This window comes from Mustela erminea, chromosome 5 (assembly GCF_009829155.1).
Source record: "Mustela erminea isolate mMusErm1 chromosome 5, mMusErm1.Pri, whole genome shotgun sequence".
Taxonomy (NCBI): domain Eukaryota; kingdom Metazoa; phylum Chordata; class Mammalia; order Carnivora; family Mustelidae; genus Mustela; species Mustela erminea.
This window is the reverse complement of record NC_045618.1, coordinates 79836613-79855867: the sequence shown is the minus strand read 5'-3', so window position 1 is coordinate 79855867 and position 19255 is coordinate 79836613. Positions and strand designations below refer to the sequence as shown.

The 19255-nt window shown below is 40.1% G+C and overlaps 1 long non-coding RNA gene across 3 annotated transcripts; it reads right to left on the bottom strand.

The window, feature by feature from the left end:
* Nucleotides 1-18890, bottom strand: LOC116591226. Of its 3 annotated transcripts, XR_004285885.1 has the most exons (5): nucleotides 18560-18890; nucleotides 18008-18078; nucleotides 17363-17487; nucleotides 10391-10534; nucleotides 1-383 (listed from the first exon to the last, which is right to left on the bottom strand). It is a non-coding gene; the product is annotated as an uncharacterized LOC116591226 (long non-coding RNA). The 3 variants fall into 3 exon arrangements; XR_004285886.1 differs by lacking the exon at nucleotides 17363-17487 and having other exon boundaries at nucleotides 18560-18882; XR_004285884.1 differs by lacking the exons at nucleotides 10391-10534; nucleotides 17363-17487 and having other exon boundaries at nucleotides 18560-18830.
* Between the last annotated feature and the right edge of the window lie 365 nt (nucleotides 18891-19255).

Sequence of the window (19255 nt, the reverse complement as noted above, 5' to 3'; positions counted from 1 at the left end):
CAATTTTTATTCCTTTATTGTTGTTTCTTTTTTATCTGTGAGCCAGGGGGTGGGAAGAGGACCAAGAATTCAGACATGGGAAAGATCTGGATGAACTTAGGAACTATTCTAGTAGTTTAGAGTCTGGAGAATGCTGTCGAGAAAAGTATTACAAAAACAAAAACCAGGAGGAATGCTGAAGCAGCTTTTTCTGGAGACACAGCATGCATAGTTAGGGAGTTCCTAGACACGTTTCTGCCTGGATCCAGCTACTTTTCCTTGAGTTGGAGAACACATATTTGGAAACCTCTGACTGACAACAGCACACTGATGAGTAGATATCCTTTGATGTGAAGTGAATGATCATGCCATCAACCTTCATAGTACTGGCCAATGAGAAACCTCTGAAAATAACATGAAAAGAATAAAAAAAAAATGATCAATAGAGAAAAGGCAAAACTTCTAATAAGAAGAGATAAACAAAGATAAAAATTAGGTTACAAAAGCAAAAGTAATTTTAAACCATATTAATACCATATTTGTAATTTTTAAAATTCTTGTAGTGTTATAGCATGTTGTTACATTCACCAAATTTTATTTTCATTAGTAGAACTAATTGATAATAAAAGGAGGGAAATGCCATTTAAGTAAGCATCGTCTATGGTCTATGGTGTCACCGTAAAGGTTCGGTAAGATCTCAATACACAAACTATTTCAGTAAAACAAAAAGAAAATACAAAACAAAATGAAAAATTGTGTATAATTGAGCATACACAAAGTTACCCTTCCAAAAATTATGAATAAAAAATTTTAAAGAATTTAAAAGAAAAAAGGTCGAGTATTTTTTAATATGAGGGATCCTAAAATTCTAATTATCTTACTTTAACAACTGTGAGAGATAAGACACAGCACACCAAACTCACCAACTATCATATGGTTTCACTTGGTTCTTCTTAATAGTTTACTATAGTCAACAACAAACTGTACCATAGTAGTGGAGAGAAATCAAAAGAAACATAAAACTCCAAAAGACAAAAAAAATATGTATATATGTGTGTGTATGTATGTATGTGTGTGTGTGTGTGTGTGTGTGTGTATATATTCCAAAGAAAAAACTCTAAAAATGTCAAATAAAATACTCCAAATAAGAGCTAATTACTGTCTGGCAGAACTAATAAATGAAAAAAAAATCAAAGCTAAATGAAAGTTTTATTACATCTCCTTTGCTACTAGAAAGCAGCTTGAGGTACTTGTACAAAACCTGGGCTTTTTTGGAATAATGACTTTGGGTTTGTGTTTCTTTTTCCAAACATTATAGATTAATAGTAAATGCACAATAAATGAATAATGGACCATTAAGCTTTTCCTAAGACTCTTTAAAAAAAAAAAAAGATTTACTCTATTTATTTGACAGAGAGAGAGCACTAGCAGGTGGAGCAACAGGCAGAGGGAGAGGGATAGGGAGAGAAAGAAGCAGGCTCCTCACGGAGGGGGGGAGCTCAATACGGGGCTTGATCCCAGGACCCTGGGATCATGACCTGAGCTGATGGTAGATGCACAACTGACTGAGCCACCCAGGCTCAGCCACCCTTTTAGTAAGACTGCTAATGATAATTTTCAAGAAAGAATCTCAAACTCAATTATAATGGTGGAGGAAGCTTCCATTTTTGAGAATAATGTATTAGTCCTATGTAGCTATATCCCACGAGGCAGGATTTGGCTGTCAAGTCCTAGAAAGTCATTATCAAGAGGCTCTACTTTAGCCATGTAACTGCAAATTTGATCCAGGTTTCCTTTTCTAAAAATGGGATAACAAAAAGAATAAAGGACTAGCCATACTTACAATCTTTTCTTTAAATATACGGGAAACATGGTGTCGATGTATAGTTCATTATTTGAGACATTTCGTTTGTCTCGTCTACAACAATTGAGGCAATACACAAAAATGAAGGCCCATTCAAACTTTTTTACCTTTTCAATCAGAAAAAGAAGATGCTTATCAGTGCCTCGGTGGCTCCAGTTTGTTAAACCACTGCCTCTGGTTGGGGTCATGATCCCAAAGTCCCAGGATTGAGTCCCACTCCAAGGCTCCTTGCTCAGCGGGAAGCCTGCTTCTCCCTCTGACCATCTCCCCCTCCTGCTTTCTCTCTCTTTCTCTCTCAAGTAAATAAGTAAAATCTTAAAAAATAAATAAATAAATAAAGAGAAGATGCTCAGGTCTTGAGAATTACCTGTCCTGTTTCATAGGTAGCACCTGTATTGCTGCTACACATCTGTGGAAGCACAGTATCAGCCAACTGTTAATCAAGGATCACTTCCCTTCAAAGTGACTGATGATCCACTGTTAAAACAGCTTATAAAAATAACTTCTCCTTCAAAAAGGTGCTTCAGGGTTTTCAGACACATCTCACCATTCCTGCTAGCTTAATGCATGTTTGAAAGTTAATTTCTCATTAATATTTAAAGTAGAAATGGCTTCAGAACAAATTTTAAATGATCCATTACATTTTAGAAATAAAATATTATTGGCATTATTTTCATCTCGATTACAAGGAATAATAATGTCCAAGATTGGCTTTTAAAACTGTTAATGAGCCCTGGCAATGTGAAAAAGATATGGATTAGGTAGATGTAATGAGATATGATTAAAGGGTGCAGGCACTGAAGGGTGTTGGGAGAAATTCTTTTCTGAAAGAGTATAATTAGTGTCTGATAAAAGTACTTAGTAGATAAGATTTTTGAAGAAGAAAGGTTAAGATAAACACATACTTTATGACAAACCTGCTTAATTTTTCCCCTTTGGTTCTCTTACATACTCAATATTATGTTGAAGTTTCATACATAAATAATGTTTGTCAAATACTTCATGCAATTCTACCAGACAATTAGAGTGTTTTAATTGCCAGACACGGAGAGCAGAAAATGTGTTGAAACATCTTATTCCATTTTCAGTGTACATTTCTTTGTTGATTTATGTAATGTAGCTAATAATATGCAACCTACCCTAGTTTTAAACAAACAAATGAACTTCTAAAAAGCAAGCTTTCCATAAGTTGCTAAGCAACTCCAAAGGCACATTTTATCAATTTAATAAATAACATTTAGATGACAAATCCTTAAGAGAGATTTCTAACTCCATTTTATAAAAAGTAGAAAATCCAAGCAGGTACCCTTCTGATTTTCCTGTTTCTGAGCCTCAGAGCTAGACAGAGGCACTGTCGTCTTCAGAGGTACATCAGACTCACTAAACAAATAAAACATTTTGTCAATTGAAGTTGTTATATAATAGAAGTTAGGTTCTGGGACTCATTGTGCAGCTCTGAGAGCTCATGCTTCATTCCCATAACTGAAGGTTTCTCAGCCTCAGCCCTATTGACTTTTTGGACTAGATACTTTGTTGCCCTGGGGGGTTCTCCCATGCATTGTAAGACTTTCGCAATAATTATCCTGGGCTTCTACTTGCTAGATGCCAGTAGTGGCCTCCTCATTGTTAAAACTAAAAATATGTCTCCCAACATTGCCAAATGTGCCTGAGGTGGGGACAGGGAAGGTTGTAGGGTGTCAGAAATCACACCCAGTTGAGACAGTTAAGAACTACTACAGATGAATAATGAGTAAAGATGCTGTAAGAAAGGTATCTTGAGCTTAATTGGAGAAGAAGATATCATGACACTGTTTCCATCAGTCAACACCTAATATATCCTAGCACCACCAACAATGAAGAATAAAGGAGTAGTACTGATTTCAGGGGTGCTGTGGCTCTTGCTCCATTCAAAGCTCGTTATTGATCTTATCATTTCAATGTAATTCCCACTGTTTAAAAACTTGGTGAGAAAGGGCGTTGTCATAGTTCTGTCTCTGTTGTAGTATCCCATTCCAGAACTGCACCAAAGCCTTTTCTCCTACTCTTTTTACCTCAGTTTTCACTATACTCAAGTGCTGACTAGAATCATCTAAATATAAATCTGAGTTTTAATAAAGCCATCCTCTGCCCATAGCACCACAATAGGTCTCTATCACTTCTGTTATCAAATACAAACTCCTCTTACGTGGTCTTACAAATTACCGCCAAACTCCATCTCACCAAACATCTTTCTCATTTTCTACTTATATCACCTTTACCCCCTCAAACACAAACATCTTGCATATGATCATCTTCCTATGTGACACATAAAGGACAAACTCATTTTCTCCATGAAAGTTTTCCTAATTAATCCTTCCTTTATTTCTTATCAATATCATATTTCTGTTAGAAGAATGGCATGACTGCAAGTTAATATGTGAGTCAACTGTTTACTGAATGTTTTCAATATGCCACACTGAATATTACTTAGTAGCTATTTCTATCAATTTATGTTTACATTATTTATGCTCAACTAGACTGTAAGTCCCCAGAGGATAAGAACAGGTCTTATTTGTATCCCTCTTAATAATGATGCTAATAAATGTTTTAAATTTGATTAGCAATTATAACCTTTCAAATTCCATTCCTGGTTATTAACTTGTTGGTTATATATTTTCACTATTTTATAGTCAATGAAAATGGCACATTAAATACTCTAGGGACTAATCTATGGTTACACAACCATAGATTAGTAAAACATTCATTTAATATATGCTGACTGAATTCAGCCATACAACTTCACAACTACAAAATTTATCTCCTGTTTCTAAAGTTGTTATGGCCTTTAAAAAAAAGTGTTTTTCTGAACAAGAATAGCTGAAGGATGCAGAAGACACAACGCAGAAGTGAATTAAGGTTTTCAAGGGTTAAATTATGACATAGCAGGAAAGCAAAAGAGAAATTAGTTACTGCCTCAAATTGGGTACAAGAGATTACCTTCACAGACCTTGACCTCTCGTCATAGTAAGTAAAACTTTAAAAAGAAAGCAAAATGGAAAAGCCACAGAAGGGCTGATAAACCCCCAAATTCTAAAAATCACAGCTTTTTACTTCATTCACACGAGTAAGTCCAGGAAAACATTTTCAACAACTCGAGATGATTTCCTTTTACTACTTTGGGGAAGACCCTTCAAAAGAAAATCAAAATGCCTATAAAAATCATTTATCTATCAACCTCTCAGCTGACTTCAACAAAACACAAGTCAAAGGTCAGTTGATTTCTGAGGCTATTCACTAACCCTAACCACATGTGCCCAAAGAGGCAGCATATTTATTCGTACTTCTTTCAACATTCATTGCATGCCTACTAAGTGCAGACACTGATGTAGGCCCTGTGGGAAAACAAAGATGCCTGAGTCTTAGTTGCTGATGTGAATTCATCCAGGAAATTCAGAAAGGGGCACGTGATCTAAAAAGCCAAACAAAACAAAACACCAACAACAAACAAACAACAACAACAAAACACGATTATCTTCAGTGTGGGCATTTTCTCTCAACCACTGGCCCTCCTCCACTCCATTTCCCACAGAGGGAAGCAACGAAATTAAAGGAAATTCAGAATAAAGAGAAATGACGGGAACAGGTGAAGGCCCCAGCAGCTCCAGAAAGGTCTTGGAAACGGCTCTCCACACATCCCTGAGCCACGTGATTCTGCGGAAGTGCGGGCGTAGGGGACGGTCCGGACCCCACAGGGGGACCGGAAGTGCAGGATCTGGAGTGCGCGGGAGAAATTGCCCTGAGCAGGGTTTGACTCTAGAACCGAGGTCGTTTGAAGCCTCTCAGAGGTTTCTCGGACCACGCGGTCCCATCACGTCCTTAACAGGCTTTCCGCAAAATGGGGATTTTCGAGTTCCTAAATGTGGCTGTAAGCTTGACGTGAGTTGTGCAGGGAAGGGGCCGCGCGCCTCTCGCAGCTTTTTGCTCGGCGACTCTGCACCCCCCTCACCCCTACGGGGAGGGGAACGGGCGTTCGTCCTCGAGTCACACGAGCGGCGTGCGGACCTGCCCGGAGCCTGCCGCGCGGCGCCCCCTTCCTGAGAGAGGAAGACTGAAGTGGGAGGCGGGACGGGGTCCCGGCGTAGGGGATGTTAGAAAGCAGGCACGCCGGGGCCCCGACGCTCCCATGGGGGCACTGAACGTGGGTGCGAGGAAGGGGCTCGAGCTAGGGGTGGGGCGGGGATGGCGGGGGGGTGGGGGGAGGTGGGGCTTCGTTCTCGCCGCCCTCCTTCGCGGAGGCTTCGGCCGGGTTCGCGGGGCTGCCGGTGAAGCGGACTGAGGCGCGCGCTCCGGCCTCTGCGGACGCTCCGGCTGGGGCGGCGCTGTGTGGGCGGCTGAGGGAGCCGGGGGCGGGGGGAGTGGGGAGTGCACCACGGGGCTCTTTTCAAATTAAATAGCTAAGAATAGCGTTGGCTCCGAGACTTTTATCCAGAGGGTAGTCAAGGAGCTAGAAACCCGGAGTGTCAGTTTGTCTTCCCCGTTCCGGAATTAATTCTGGAGCTCTCAGCGTGGACTGACAATGCGTGACCCGGGGGAAAGAGAGCGCCTCTTTTCCTCTCCCTCAGGCTCCTCGGCTCCCGCGGCCTCTTTCTTTCCCCGCGGACGGAATCGCCCCCGCCTCTACCTTCACCCCACGCACCTCGATGAACCGCCTCAGGAGTCCCTTAGATACGCCCCCAAACACAGAACGACCACAGCGTTCCACTTCACTTCCCCTCAGCATTAGGCGCCTTACATCAGCATAGGCTAACCAAGAGAGTCTCTTGCTGGTCTTAATATTTATTAAAATGCACCAGTACGGTTTGTTCCCAAGGGCATGAGGGAGAAAATAGCTCGACTCCGCGCCGAAGGTCAAAAGATCTTCACAACTTGGTTTATGAGATCACTTTTAAGTTCTCCTCAGTCCAGTTTCACTGAGAATTCAGTCGTGAGAGGAAACAGCGTTTGAGATGAATGTTCATCACATTAGACGTATGACTTCTCTCTCTCTACCGTCTTTGAATGTCCGAAAATGAAATGGGAGCTATAGGTTAATTTCCAAAGGTCTAAGGACCCAGAGGAACCCCGACTCCCCTTCCCTGCACTGCCTGCCCTCAGGCATCCTGGAAATGGGGAGGACACCCTGGGATCTGTGGCCGCGGAACTGAGGTCCCTAACAAGTTATAATTGTTGAAAGAGGGAGGAGGAGGGGAGGAGAGAAATGGAAAGGAGAAAAAAAATATAACATTTGTGTTCATTTACACATTTCCTGTGCGGAACAAAAAAGTCCCACCATCAGCAAAAGAAGTCTCTTCCTCCAAAATAGCAGCCAAAGAGGGAAAATTAGAATATGCATAAATTCCTTCATTTTCATTCGCACAGAGCATGATTTCCGGCAGATTTGTATTTAAACTGCTCGATTAATCCCAATTTCTGAACAGCATTTTACTTAGCATCTTCCCAAAACTCACCTAAAGAATATTACTCTCCTCCCACCACCCTGTTTTGAAGCCTCCCTCTTTCCTGTTCTTCAACTGCCAATGAGAATTTCATTGATAAAACTGTACCTTTATTTTTCCCATCCACTGTTTTCAAAACTGCACTGATGCATCGGACTACACTTTAATACAAACTGGCTGCTGTCTGTGAGCCATAACTGCAGATGAGAGCCTAGTGGAGAGGATATGTTTTTGAAATGTGTATCTAGAAGAGACTAAACATGATAGGACCAAAGACTTTTGCAACTTCTCTCGTGCATAGAATCCTTTCCTGTTCTACACAGGTCATATTCTTTCACCATTAGCAATAGTTAGAATGCTTGAACTTTTCCTCCCCCAAACTTCCTTTGCCACCTATTACCAGTTTTTAAGGAACATGATGGACAATCATGACCTTCTTCAAAGAAATATTACTCTTCATAAATATTCAAAGTGTGTCAGTCCATTAAATACCCCCCCACACACACACACTCAGCCCATTACTAAAAATGTTTGCTTTGCCACTTGTGCAACGGATCTGGCTTTATCTGCCTTGAAAAGTTCTTTGTTGGAAAAAAATGTTAGCATCATTTGAAACCATTCCTTTCCAAATATCATCACTTGTCTTGGGGTTACTTCTTCTATCTTCGAAACTGTAGATATGTCTTTTCTTTAATAGTAGGATGTTAATGTTTAAAGAATGAAATTACTGCATCTTGGTTTATTGAAAACATATGTAGATCGCAATTCCATTCATCCCTAAATTCCTTATTCTTGCAACACCCCAAGACAGAAAGAAACCTATATTTGCTTCTTAATACTGTCTAAGCAGAATGTAGTAGTTCTGCCTTTCTCTCATTGTTTACAGATCATAAACCCCAATTACTGGTAGTTGGGTACTGGTAGTAGTTAAAAAGTTACAAATGATAATATTTGTTTAGATCTTAGTTTCTATAAAGAATGAATATACACATTTGAACTATATGTAACATGGCATATATAATGTGTATATATGTGTGTATAAATGCATAAGCATTTAAATATCTGGTTTATGTACGTTAAAGATTTTTCAAGATATTGGGATATAGAATATTTTGTTAAATAAAGGCATAAACTGAGTGCACGCAAATGTCTGCATGACTTTTACTACTTTGTGAAATAACTGTTTTTGGTGTATCTTTACTTTCTATCAAATATTCCCATTATAAAAGTATTAATTTAATGTCTTTTAGTTAGGCATGTCTCCAAGGACTCAGAGGTTCTCAGTTATATACAATTAAAATCAAAGTGTTTGAAAATAAATTCTTAAAAGCCATACTCTGGGGGTGTGTGTAACAGAGTTGAGGGCCCTTTTACTGGAAATATTGATTTCTTTTAATTTTCTTATTGAAATGAATGGCACTTATCTCTGAATCAAAGGAAATTTTCCAATAAAAATTGCAATAACAATATTTTCCTTAAAATGTTATTTTAATTAGAACTGGATTTTATATGGAAAGCTCCAGTCTGATTTCAAGTTGCAGAGCTGTAGTTCCAGAAGAGCTTAAGTGAACTTAGTAGTTCTTAGTTATTGTTAGTACACGGAGAAAGCCTGGGAAGCCATTGAAGAGCAAAGCGATACACAATTTTAGCCAAAGTCGCCTTACTACCATTGCAGAGTGAGCATCACCTCAGTGAATTTATCTCTAGAAATGAAAGCTCCTCAGTCTTGGTCGCTCTTAGTGAAATAATATTCTCATGAACAGGAATATTTTTGTACTTAAAAAAAAAAGAACTAGACAGAAACGAAAAAAGATTGTTCAGCCTCCCTGCTGTGAAAGGTGCAGAGATAGATGCCTGGTACTACCAGCAGGGAGGCCGGCCCTTTCTTCCCCACCCTTGCTTCCTTCAACTACTGTTGGGTTTAGTTATGGACTGTGTGCATATGTGAAGTTGAAGACAGTATCTAAAGAAAAAAGTTTTCTAGAGAACAAAACTGGCTATTGACAGTTATGCCTTTTGTAATTTGTTTTTGAAGAAGGTACACAGATCTTATTTTCTCGTAAATGTTCAGGGCTACATTGATTTGCAGGAAAATACAACAAAGCCTAAAACTTTAAGTCACCCTTCCTTGATTCCTCCCAGTCCATTCTTCTGTAACTAAGGTCTGTTTCCATTTGGTCTTAGCTGCTGCTGGGCTGCTGAGGAATTTCTGTCTCAGTCCTGCTCTCCTCTCCTGTAGCTCCCCTTCATCTCCTAACCAGCTTTCTTTCCCCTCCACAAATGAAGGCAATTATCAGACAACCTGCTTTAACCCCAACATCTGCCAGACAAGCATTGAGTCTCATTCCCTCCCCACCTGATTTTTATTTTCTTTCATTTCCTTTTTCTTGGTGGTGGTGTGGGGGGGGGGGGTAGCGGGCAAGGGCTTGGGAGATGGAGAGAACATTCCGGCTGAGAGGAATTAGATCCCTGCAGGTACGAACTTACTGGCAGATTCTTCAGAGCATAGACTCAGGAACTGATGGCTGTTCTTGCACGTAGAACAGTAAACCTTGGCAGGTTTACAATTGACAAAAGCACTTCTACCTCCCCCTAAGGAGATAAGCTTAGCTTTACTAGCTGGATCACCACTAGTTATTAACATCTTCATCCTGGGTTCTTCCTTTCACTTCTACTCCCCTCATTTTATTGTCCCCTTTCTGTCCCTTCATCCCGAAAGTAATCAAAAGAGTTGATGATCAGGGAGACCTAATTCCTGATTTTTGTGTCTTGCCCTTAGGGCTGAGTTCCTCAGGGCCAGTGTTCTCTTTAGACTCAAAGGAACCTCAGTTACTTTGTCCTTCTGAAACTCCTCAACTTTGTGAACACGATTCCCAAATATAACAATTTGTCCATTCATCAGCAGGGCTCCAGCCAGAAAGCACCAGGTTTTTCTACCCAAGAATCCCTTCATACATCTACCTCAGTCTCCATCCCAGATTGATTTACCTGGGAATGGTGCCCAAGGGGGACATGCCTACAGCAAAGAAGAGGAATGGGTACAAAAGTACTTAGTGCTATTAAAAAGACCTACCATATTAGACCAAGGCAGTCTTTTTTAGAACACTTGAGTTGGACTGGAATGGATCATCCATCTAACCAGTGAAACAAGAACTCAGAGGAATGCCCGTTACAGCCATGAAACACATTTCAGACTGAAATGGATTCCATCTTCATCCTGTCGACCAAAGAAATTATTTTAAAATTGTTTCTGCTATTATTGTTTGCATTATTATTAACATTTTATTTCTGTCATTATTGCTGCAGTTTTGTTATTTTATTTTTGTTGTTGTTGCAGCTATTATACTATTCAGTAGAAGTTTAGAAAGATTAGTCAGATTAATTAGTTTATTGGTAATTTAAAGCTGAAAACTGGTAATTAAGCCAAAAAACTAAAAATGATCAGGGATGATTCATACCAATGTAGGATTTGGGAGGAAGAGAGTCTAAATTTTGGATACAAAATTTGGCAGCTGTGAAATAAACAGGACTTGGGGATCAGAAATATGATAATTGAAATATTCTTAGTCACTCAACCTCTCCCCCTCCTCCAAATTCAACTTAAGATCATTCTGTGATTTGCTTGATAGAGGAAAAATACTATATTTGCTTTTGTTGACAGAGAACAAAGACCCCATGCTTTTTCTTCATGTGATTTGCATTTGCACGTGGATTCCCTTGCTTAGGACATCCAAATATCTAAGCTCACTCCCCTCCAAGTTTGCCTCTCTTTGCTCTAGTTATGCACCTCACTGGAGAGGGTGCATCATATAAGACAGGTATACAATTTCAGCCCTCTCCACAGACAGATTCCATGGAATATAAATTCAATAATGCAATTCTCTCCACAACAAGCTCTCTGCTCTCTTTCAAATATAATTAATGTTTTGATAGTGTAGTTCTTTAACTACATATATACACACAAAAACAGACGCACCCTCTAGCTTTGCTGTTTGTACATTTAAAACAGAAATGGATGTGGCTCTTTCAGTGACTCCTAAAATTCCTCAACTCAGTCAGCCCACAGAGAAGAAATCTGTTTAGGTAATAACTGCACAGTCTGTTGTGTGCCCAGAAATATTTAAAACAATAAAAAATGCAAGCCCCTAGATTTTGATAGTCATTTTTTGTCAAATTTCCTAGAAAATAAAGGATAGTCTGAATTGATATTCTGATACAGACATTCACTAGATAACAGTCAAAATCAACAAAAACATGGTCCTAAACTACTGGTTGTCTTTTCCAAGTTTTGATGATGGAAACTGAATTTCAATACCTTCCATTTTATCCAATTGGTGCTAAATGAACACAGATGTATAAAAACTAGCAACCATAATAGGCAAAACTACAATGACTTCCATAGAAATTCTTTAATCCAAACACCTCAGTCATGTTTTAGGTGGATTTAATTGCAATCGGTTGTATATTAACATATTCATATGTGAAATAGATGGTCAGAAAGAAAGATGTAGTTGACAATATGGCTAGTAGAAGTTAAGTAAGCAAATGCTGCTGAACTCCCATATTCAAATGTGCCATATCCCTACCATATCATTTCTACAAGCTGGTTACAATTATAAGAGGACAAATAACCTCTCAGACTATAGGACATGATATACTTTCAGTCTTTAATAAAGAAAAATACATAACCTATATTTCTTAATCCAATGAAAGTATAAACTTTAATCTTCCCATATTGTTACTGAGTTGAAGAAGCTAGTTATTTGGAACTAATACACTGGTTTCCAAGCATCTTGGACATTTTGTTTGACTCATAAGTGTGTATGAGTTGCTGGCAGGGGAAGCATTTTACACATTTTTCCACAAAAATTTTAGAAGGCATACGTAAAAGGGATTTCTCTTACATCTTTCGAGGTTTAATTTTCTTACTCTTCATGTAGGTTTTGGTGTTTGGAATTGTGAAAGAAGACAAGAGAATGAACAAGGAAAGGAGAACATGTGGCTGATTCCAAATAGATCGTTTAACTGGATGGGAAGAAACAAAAATATTTCCCCGGTGCAGTTGTACAAAGAAAGGGAAAAGTGTGTGATCCATCAAGAGCTCACTTGTGCTTTTTGTTATTGTTTTAGATGGTGGCCCATCAGGGTTCCTTTCCCATTACTTTCCTCCAAATTGTTTTCCTTGAGAGCATAAATGTGGAGACTATTTGTCCCTTCATTCTCTCACAGGCTAATATTTAACAGCAAATATTTTAGTTACATTTTCAGTAGAAAAAGTTTTTACAGGTATAGAGATTCAGTCTTAGTACAGAAGCAAATTACCAACTCCAATTGGTTAGATACACTTGATATTTGCTTGTGGTGAGCTGTAAAATTTTTTATATATGTAAGATTTTTACAGTATTGATCAGTAATGACATGTGAGCTATCAGAAAGAAATCCTCTTTGAGACTATATTTGTTCTAATTTCTTCCTCATTTTCCCTTTTGATTTGTTTTTGAAACAGTGACATGACTACTTTTCTGACTCTCAAATGAGGTTTCCTTTGGCTCAGATTAATATTAAAGAAGATCACATACACGGTTGGAAAATATTGTTATTTTTCTTTAATGGGGAAAATTGGACTCCCGCGTGTCAGATCTGTGGTTTTCCGAAGGGCAATGGAAATGGTACTGACATCACTTTGCACTTTAACAATCGGATTTGGTCAGGGTACAAGTTGTTTGTTTAACCCGACAGCTCGGTGCACTCCGTCGCACGCTTTGCACACTCATTAAAACGATTATTCACGACCTGTCGAGTGTTTTCGGGTTCATTCACAGGAAAGTCTTGGAGCAAGCGAGAGCAATTCAAGTCAACACTGTCCACTACCCCGTGCACGTGAGGACGAGCTGGTGCGTGCGTAAAAAGACGGAGGGAGGGGTGGGTGAACACGCCTTAGCTATAAGTCCTGTTCATTCGATGCTCTGGAATCTCAGTCTCGAAAGAATGCCAAGAGTGCTTAGTCTTAAAAGGCTATGTCGCTGTGTTAACTTCAAGGGCTTGGCACAGGATAGAAAAATAAAATAAACCAAATAAACAAACTCAAATCTCTCCCTTCACTCCTTTCAACCTTCTGCAAAGCTTGAGGTCCCCGGGGCTCGCCCACCTTCTGCCTGCAGCTGCCGGACTGTGAGGCTCCACCTCTCACGTCGCGGAAGCTGAGGATAAGTAGTTTCTGGAACACTCGCCAGGGTGAAGAGATTAATTCCCTTTCCATCTCCCAATGCCCTTTCCTTCTCAAGAAAGAATTCGGTTACTTTTCCTTTCTATATTTCTCTTAAATAATGGAGGGGGTGGCAGGAACGGGGAGGGGGGTGGTGGTGCAAGAGATGAAGAATATGACTGTTAACCATATTTGGTAGATGTCTTCCAAATTACTAGGGAAGAAAGACTCCTCTTCCAAACTGCAAGCAAAATTCTATAAAACGAGGAGTAAATAGCCCTCGATAAATTAGACCACCTTTTTTTCCCAATTTCCAAGTCATCTTTCAATATTTTGTGATGATAATAAGCACAAACAGGAATGAATCTCAATCTCTCACAATTGCCTGTACCTATAAAAGACACACCCCGTGGTCTTTAGCTGTTGTATTTCTTCAAATGAGCCTTGATATATAACATTCACATGTGGGCTGTTAGTTCAAGAGAAGACCTATATTCCTAAGGTGTGATTGTAGATATACACTAAATAAAACAACAGATGAATGTAGAAATGCATTTAATATATACTGAAGAATTCTGAAATATCCAGTTAACAAGAAGTAAAGCCCCAATAACTTAAAGTTAACAATACCATTTCTATATCCAAATCTCGCTGCCCCTTGATTTTTCATCTACATCCTTAGTAAACCCAGCGGCCAGCTTATTATGAGAAAAACCTAGTTATGCCAACAGAAAAAGGCAAGGCTCACTCATTGGTTTCACCCTATCATATCTGACATAATGAAATCATCTGTTTTTCTATTTTACTGAAACATCCATATAATATGTGAAGAGAAGAATGGAAGTTTTCAAGTATCATGAGGTTCTAATCAGAAACAGGTTTCTAATTGCTAAAAAGCAAGTACGATAAGTAATTTTGTAAACTCTTTGGGTTGCTATAATTCACTATCAAGTTTACTTAAAATTGATCTGTCAAATGTGTTTCCTGTACAAGCTCTTTCATTAAAACCAACCTGCAATAATAATCAAGAGGCAGATGCTGAAATATGTAAGTAAATAACTGAAAGTCTCTGCATAAATAAACACAAATCAATGCAGTAATAGACAACACTATCGATGTAGGAATGATCGATTTTAGTCTTCCAACCTGCAATCAGAGCTTGCAACGTATAATTAAAAGTAAAATTTTCAACTCTACCACTACTACTACTACTACTACTACTACTACTACTGGGAAAATAAATGAATAAATAAACAAGCCGTGCTTGCTGCCAGTTTTACCTGATCCTACTTTATTCCATTTAGAGTATTTCTGAAGGGGTGGGAATATTCCACTTTTTAAGGAAAGCTTTGTCAAACTTTAAAACATTATTAATTATAAAAATCATAAAAGTATCAAATAATAAAATTCCCTCCTTTTTCTTGTTCTGAATTTTTCAACCTTTATCATACCCTCTAATTATTCAGCACATTTTAATAGGAAAAACACACACTAGTGCTTACTATTTTTGAAGATTTTTCCCCAACTACTATGACACTTTGGGTTTAAAGATTCTTTGGTCCTTTTGTTAAAACAAATAAGAAAAATTTAATTTCTTCAATATACCCTGAAGCTCTCACACCCATGCCTGCATACACAAGCAATCTGAAATAAGGGGGAAAAAGCATCTGCGTTATTCCATAATTGTTTCTTACAATGATTGCAAAACAGTGTCTGACTAAAAGAAATAAACATGCCTTAGATTTCTAGAAACTGATATCTAGAATGGTTCAGATTTTGCTTAACATCAAATTTCCTTTTTGGGACTATTTATCTTTGGAGGGCAGAATTAATTTAGGTTAGCAAAAACCAGTGTATGATGATTTTGAGTATTTAGGTTCTGAAGAGTAATGAAATACAGTGTTCATATTTTTCTCTTAATCAACAAAGATGCTTATTTACATTCATCCTTGAATTACTGTAGTCCTTCTGGAGCACAGGCCTTTAAAAGAATTTCTTAGTTATGAAATTCAGCTTCTTTGAAAGTGATCTTTCTTACATAATAGCACCTAAATATGGGTTTTGGTTATATTACTATGTGACCAAGCATTCTCTAACTCCTCTCCTTCCCATCCAAGGGCAACCAGACCCAAATGGAAAAAATATCATCAGTTATTGTTTAGGGTTAATTTAACAGATAATTTAACTTCAAACAACAACAATCAGGTCATTACATTTCAGAGCAATGAGAAAATGAAAGAACCCAGAAACAACTCTCCCTAACTCCACTACAGTTTTGGGTTTTTCTGCCCAATCAACGGCATCAACAACGTCTGCCCTGCAGACCTAGAGTAAGATATGTTTGTACCTTAAAAGTGCTCTGATTCAAAGAATGAGACAGTAAGGGGAGCAGAAAGGGGGGGGTAGCCAAACTGAAGAAGACAACACAATTCAGGGAGTGCTAGCTCTGTAAGAAAATTCAACCTAAGGCGAAAATGAATACCCCAACATGTCTGGCAACAGAACACTGTTTCATTCGGACACGAATCCTCAAATCTCGCAAAGTGCGCTGTGCTTTCCTCCCAGGCAGCTTTTCCGCAAGGCCAAAGACCAGGGGAGAGGATCACATGGGTTAAGCAACGGACTGCCAAAAGGACGTGGGGCATTTTATCTCCCCTCTCACCCCTACAGACACAATTTTGAGAATTACTTAATATTATTTTAAATGCCTTTTCTGATGACAATGATTTCAAGATTTTGCCTACCTCAAGTTTTAATAGAGGGTCAGGTGAGGGTGGAGTTAAAGCATCGAAATTAGGTCTTATGGAGGGTCTGGGCGGGGGGCAGCTGGAAGTGGACGAGCTCTATTCTGCCTGTCCTTTTCTTATCATCGTCTTTCCAAATTGAAGCACCCCCAGAGAATCTCCCACGGGATGCTCTCTGCCCACCCAAACCCCGGCCACCCTCTCTCCAACCCTTAATGTTAAGGTAACTCTTATCCAAGGCTAGCTCTTTTCCTTTAAGAACCCTTCACCTTGGACCACAGGCTTGGGCAGAAGGGAAAATGGGGTAGAGAGCGAAATAGAACAGGAGTAGGGAGTGGAAAAGAGAAAAGATGTCTATTACAGAGAAAACAGTTTTATCAACTAGCAGATAAGTGCTGAGATCTGAAACCGCACCAGGTAAATAAAAAGAAACAACTTTCAGGGAGGAAAAGCGGGGGGGCAGACAAGAATAAAAAGAAAAAAGGTGGGGAAGCGCGCCAGCCAAGGCTGTGGAGTCAATTTTCCTGGCATCAGGCAGTGTGAGCTACCAAACTCTAAGCTCTCCTTGTCCTGGGCAAGAGCGCCCTCACCTTGTTGCTCCCTGCTCAGCGTCGGGCTTCGCGTCCGCGGGAATCTCGGCCGCCACTTCCCGAAGCGCCTCTCCTACCCGGCTACCGGCCGCCAGCGCCGCCCGGACTCAGCAGCCCAAATCACTTTTCTACTTGATTCCAAAGGCCGAGAAAACAACGCGGCTGGATTCTTGACGCGCCACCGTGCCCTTCTCCAGCTTCACCCAGGAGTTCCTGAGGCGCCGGGAAGGCTAATAGGAAATCTCGGCGAGGGCCCCGAATACACTTCGGGTGAAACTAACCTGTGTCTGGCGCGCCCCGGGCACTCTCGGGACAGCCAGGCTCTCGAGCTCGCACTGCCATCTCTTAAGTGTGCATTAAGAATCAATTATTTGCCTGAGATTCCCAAAGCCGGGAACTGGGATATTCCCATCAGGGACAAAGTCAATCCCAGAACGGTGCGCTTTTCCCGAGTCCTCCGAACAGGCGGAGGAGTAGCCCCCCACCCCGGTCCCGCCGCACTGTACCTGGAGCTGTTCCGCTAAATCCCGCGGGGACCCTCGCCTGACCCAGGCCAAGGAGCTGGGGGCGGAGGGCCAGATCTGGGAGAGGTTGGCAAAGTTAGTGTGAAAATAGAGGGAGGAGGGGCGTACTCAAAAAAAAAAAAAAAAAAAAAAGTGGGGGGGTGGGTAGAGAAAGAGAAGAAAAGAAAAAAGAACTTCAGAATTAGACAAGTCCTTGGCTCTGGAGCAAAGAGCTCTGTCTCAAATAGGGAGAACAAATGCCTAAGAGTTTGAACGTTAAGAAAGGTCCGTTAGGGTATTCTGGAAGCTGCGGCAAGACTCAGAAATCTTATTTCCACCAATTGAATTACTCGCACTTTGGGACCTATTTCAGTCTCCCACTACCCCTCCTACGCATAAATTCGACTCGTTTTCTCTTCATCCCTCTTTGCCATCTCTTCATCCTCTTTACTTAGGGATCCACGGTGCCTTTCTGCCGACGTGGAAAAATCATGCATTCTCTCATCTACTTCTGTTGAGAGCGCGCCCGCTAAGAAAATTTTTCCAAAAGAAGAGCACTTTAGCCCCGGACCTCAAAGACGCGGTTTAAGCCTTAGTAAAAAGCAATCTGGCATAGCTCTCCTCCCTCCGAAAAGCACTTGCACTTACCAATCTTGGGGTAAGAGTGTCCCAGTCCTTAAATCTTTTTCTTCGGCATCCTTCGGCCAACACCAGGCAGTCTTGGGTGAAGGGAAAAAACAGACAGAAATCGGAAGGGAGAAAAGAGACTCAAACATAACACAACACTACACCGTATATTCCCCAGAGCCACTTTGGCCTACATCCTCAGGACATGGTCCAGGCAAACTGACCGCTGGAGTGGGGAAAAGGTCGGTTTGGGGGCCAAAAACCTAAGAGGTGGATTATTTTAACTGCTGGTGGTTGGGGGAGGGGAGGCCCTAAAAGGAGGGTAGGGAAAGGCGGATGGCTGGGATGAGAACACGCAAAAAGAAAAACACGCAAAAGAAAATCGAGAATGAAAGCCCTTTTGAACTCTTACAGGTAGGTAGTTTTTAGGAAGAATGCAGACGTGTGTACTCGCGAAAGGAAAATCTAGATGACCCCTATTCTTTCCTTATCTCCAGGATTTGGCCTCAGTTGGCTTCAAGTGTGGGGGGGGGGAGTGGGAAAGGGGAGAATTTTAATTCAAATTTCACCTACCCCGCTTGTTGGAATGGCTGCGCAGATTTTCACGTTGGAGAGTTCCATCTGTCTGGCAGAAGCTGGAGTGGTGTTGGGGGCAGGTTATCTGGTGAAGTAGGAATGTACAGGAACCCCGCCCTCTAGGCACAGTTATACAACCCCAGCAACCCGTCTCAGCCAGCTCTAAAACCTCTAATGATCTTCACCTTCACCCTTTGTTAGCCTATTTCTCCAGCAGGCATTTAGTTCCAAACACAACTAGCCATTTTAGATATTTATAAAATTAATATCTCAAAAGCAAAATTATTTCAACACAAATTCCTCAACAATGTTGTAGGAAACAGTTTTTAAAAACCACTTTTATATATTTAGAGCTCTAAATATATTCAATTTATCCACCTATTTGGGTGAAATATCCACCAACTTAAATATATACAATTATATCAATACAGGACTCATTTTTTGGTCTCTCTACACTTGATTTTATGCAAGTCATATAAACCACATGAAATCTTCCATTGCCATAAAGATACTTGAATTGAATTTTATTAGTTCTGGACTTCATGTTCACTTGACTTCCAATTTTGTAACAAGTTGGAGAAACGTATTTGGAAGAATTCTCTCACTGCTCTAGTTTAAATGATTTTCTCAATGTTTTATATATCAATAATCTATATTAACTTTGTATCAGACACATTCAAGTAAAATACTTTA